This window comes from Nicotiana tabacum, chromosome 22 (genome assembly GCF_000715075.1).
Source record: "Nicotiana tabacum cultivar K326 chromosome 22, ASM71507v2, whole genome shotgun sequence".
Classification (NCBI taxonomy): domain Eukaryota; kingdom Viridiplantae; phylum Streptophyta; class Magnoliopsida; order Solanales; family Solanaceae; genus Nicotiana; species Nicotiana tabacum.
Genome location: NC_134101.1, coordinates 81,859,275 through 81,863,225, shown reverse-complemented (window position 1 = coordinate 81,863,225; position 3,951 = coordinate 81,859,275).

The window sequence follows — 3,951 nt, the reverse complement described above, 5'->3', positions numbered from 1 at the left end:
GAATCGACTTTGCCAAATGAACTGGAATGAAATATTGGAATTGAAAGAGCAAGACGGGATAGGGCTGGCACATTAACTGGATATTTAATTTGTGACAACGATGGTAGATAAAACAGATAATAATCTTGATTGAATTTTTTTTTTTACATTCAATCAATATCTACACTCTTATATCTTCTTGAAGAAAATTTGGCATAAGTAATTACCTTTTCAAATGTCTTTTGTGCTGTGGAGAATATTGAAAAGGAAATTACTATTTGATTACATCATTATCAAGTTTGGACTGAGTATGGTGTCCAAATATTTTTGCTGTGTTAACCCACAAAGAGAAACTCTTCATCATACTTTTATTAGTAATAGTTGTTGGGTTTATCCCATAAATCAAGGAAGAAAACTTTCTTCCTTTATTAGCAGCAGTCTACATTTTTTTCTTTTTTTTGTCAAATTCAGTAGGCGTTCAGAAGACAATGTCAAATGTAGTAGGCGAGGCTCTGCGAAGCTCTCCTTTTATACACCAATCTCAGAGAAAAAATATATCTGAGAGTTAGAAAGATAGAGTGAGGTTTCACAGACAGGGTATAAGAAAATAATCTGTGAGAAAAATAAAGAGTGAGTGATATTGTAGTGAGGTGGGAATATCAAAAGAGGGTTATTTCTTTTGAGTGCTGTAGTGGTCTTTTGAGTATTTTACTCGGACCTACAAAGAGTAAAATTCCTTGCTATAGTGATATTAGTTGCTCTTTCAGGGCCGTGATTTTTTCCCTTATTCAAAAGGGCTTTCCACGTAAAAATCTTGGTGTCGTTGTTACTCTTTTATTCTTATTAATTATCGTATCTCGGTGCTACGTTCTTATTCCGCTTTTATTACCGTGAATATTATTTTTGTAGGGGGTTTATTCCCAACAACTGGTATCAGAGCACATGTTCTGCTCGTTCACTGAAATACTATTCACTGTCGGTAGTACTATACTCGGTGAAAAATAAAAATGTCCAGAGTAAAGTACGAGGTAGCAAAATTCAACGGAGATAACGGTTTCTCAACATGGCAAAGAAGGATGAGGGATCTGCTCATCCACAAGGATTACACAAGGTACAAGATGCTGATGCCAAAAAGCCTGATACCATGAAAGCTAAGGATTGGGCTGACTAGGATGAAAGAGCTGCTAGTACAATCAGGTTGCACTTATCAGATGATGTGGTAAATAACATCATTGATGAAGACACTGCACGTGAAATTTGGATAAGGTTGGAAAGCCTATACATGGCCAAAATATTGACAAATAAATTGTACCTGAAGAAGCAGTTATACGCCCTACACATGGGTGAAGGTACGAATTTTTTATCACATTTAAATGTGTTTAACGGACTAATCACACAGCTTGCCAACCTTGGAGTGAAAATCGAGGAAGAAGATAAAGCCATCTTGCTATTGAACTCGTTGTCATCTTCATACGATAATTTAGCAACAACCATCCTGCATGGTAAGACTACTATTGAGTTGAAAGATGTCGCATCGGCTTTTCTACTCAATGAGAAGATGAGAAAGAAGCCTGAAAATCAAGGGCAGTCTCTCATCACAGAAGGTAAAGGCAAGAGTTATCAAAGGAGTTCGAGCAACTATGGTAGATCCGGAGTTCGTGGGAAGTCAAATAATCGATCCAAATCAAGAGCCAGAAATTGCTACAACTATGATCAACCAGGTCACTTGAAAAGAGATTGCCCAAATCTAAGGAAGGGCAAAGGTGAAACCAGTGGCCAAAAGAATGACGACAACGCAGCCGCCATGGTGCAAAACAATGATAATGATGTCCTCTTTATAAATGAGGAAGAGGAATGCATGCACCTGTCAGGTCCGCAGTCGGAATGGGTGGTTGACACATCGGCATCTTACCATGCCACACCGGTAAGAGATCTTTTTTGCAGATATGTAGTAGGTGATTTCGGCACAGTGGGAATGGGTAACACAAGTTACTCAAAGATTGCGTGGATTGGTGACATTTGTATCAAGACAAATGTCGTATGCACATTGGTTCTAAAGGATGTGCGGCATGTACCTGATTTGTGTATGAACTTGATTTCGGGAATTGCTTTAGACTGAGATGGATACGAGAACTATTTTGCAAATCAAAAGTGGAGACTCACTAAGGGATCATTGGTGATTGCAAAGGGAGTTGCTCGTGGCACGTTGTACAGGACAAATGCAGAAATATGCCAAGGTGAATTGAACGCGGCACAAGATGAGATTTCTGCAGATTTGTGGCACAAAAGAATGGGTCATATGAGCGAAAAGGGATTGCAGATCCTTGCCAAGAAATCACTCATTTCTTATGCCAAAGGTACAACGGTAAAACCTTGTGACTACTGTTTATTTGGTAAGCAGCATAGAGTCTCATTTCAGACATCGTCTGAAAGAAAATTAAATATACTTGATTTAGTATATTCTGATGTTTGTGGCCCAATGGAAATTGAATCAATGGGTGGTAACAAATATTTTGTTACTTTTATTGATGATGCTTCACGAAAATTATGGGTTTATATTTTGAAAACCAAAGATCAGGTGTTTCAAGTTTTCCAGAAGTTTTATGCTCTAGTAGAAAGGGAGACGAGTCGAAAGCTAAAGCGTCTTCAAAGTGACAATGGAGGTGAGTACACTTCAAGGGAATTTGAAGAGTACTGTTCAAGTCATGGGATCAGACATGAAAAGACAGTTCCTGGAACCCCACAACAAAATAGCATAGCCGAGAGAATGAACCGCACCATTGTGGAGAAAGTGAGAAGCATGCTCAGAATGGCTAAACTACCTAAGTCATTCTGGGGTGAAGCAGTTCAGATAGCCTGTTACCTGATCAATAGGAGTCCATCAGTTTCATTGGTGTTTGACATCCCAGAGAGAGTTTGGACCAACAAGGAGGTGTCATACTCGCAACTGAAGGTGTTCGGTTGCAGAGCTTTTGCACATGTACCAAAAGAGCAGAAAACAAAGCTGGATGATAAATTTGTTCCTTGCATATTTATCGTATATGGAGATGAAGAGTTCGAGTACAGATTGTGATATCCTGTAAAGAAGAAGGTCATTAGAAGCAGAAATATAGTCTTCCGAGAAAGTGAAGTTGGAACTGTTGCTGATATGTCAGAAAAGGCGAAGAATGGTATAATTCCTAACCTTATTACTATTCCCTCTACTTCTAATAATCCCACAAGTGCAAAAAGTACGACCGACGAGGTTGTCGAGCAGGGGGAGCAACCTGGTGAGGTTATTGAGCATGGGGAGCAACTTGATGAAGGTGTCGAGGAAGTGGAGCACCCCACTCAGGAAGAAGAACAGCCTCAACCTCTGAGGAGATCAGAGAGGCCAAGAGTAAGTCATGCAGGAACCCTTCCACAGAGTATGTCCTCATCAGTGATGAGGGGGAGCCAGAAAATCTTAAGGAGGTGTTGTCCCATCCAGAAAAGAACCAGTGGATAAAAGCCATGCAAGAAGAGATGGAATCACTATAGAAAAATGGTACATACAAGCTGGTTGAACTTCCAAAGGGTAAAAGACCACTCAAATGCAAATGAGTCTTTAAACTCAAGAAAAATGGAAATGGCAGGCTGGTTAGATACAAAGTTCGATTGGTGGTTAAAGGCTTCGAACAGAAGAAAGGTATTGATTTTGACGAAATTTTCTCACCTGTTGTCAAAAAGACTTCTATTCGAACAATTTTGAGCTTAGCAGCTAGCCTAGATCTTGAAGTGGAGTAGTTGGAACATTACGAGTAGCCCATATGAGAACATTACTTGAAATAGACGAAAGAGCGTTTAAATATACCTTGAAGCTCAACGCACGAGTTAGAAAACAATCTTATAGTCAAGCTTTATCGCACGATCTGGAGTGTTGAAGAAGGGTCACATTCCTAAATGTCCGTGTAGCCTCCAACTTATTGATGTGGTCGACAACACACCGATAAG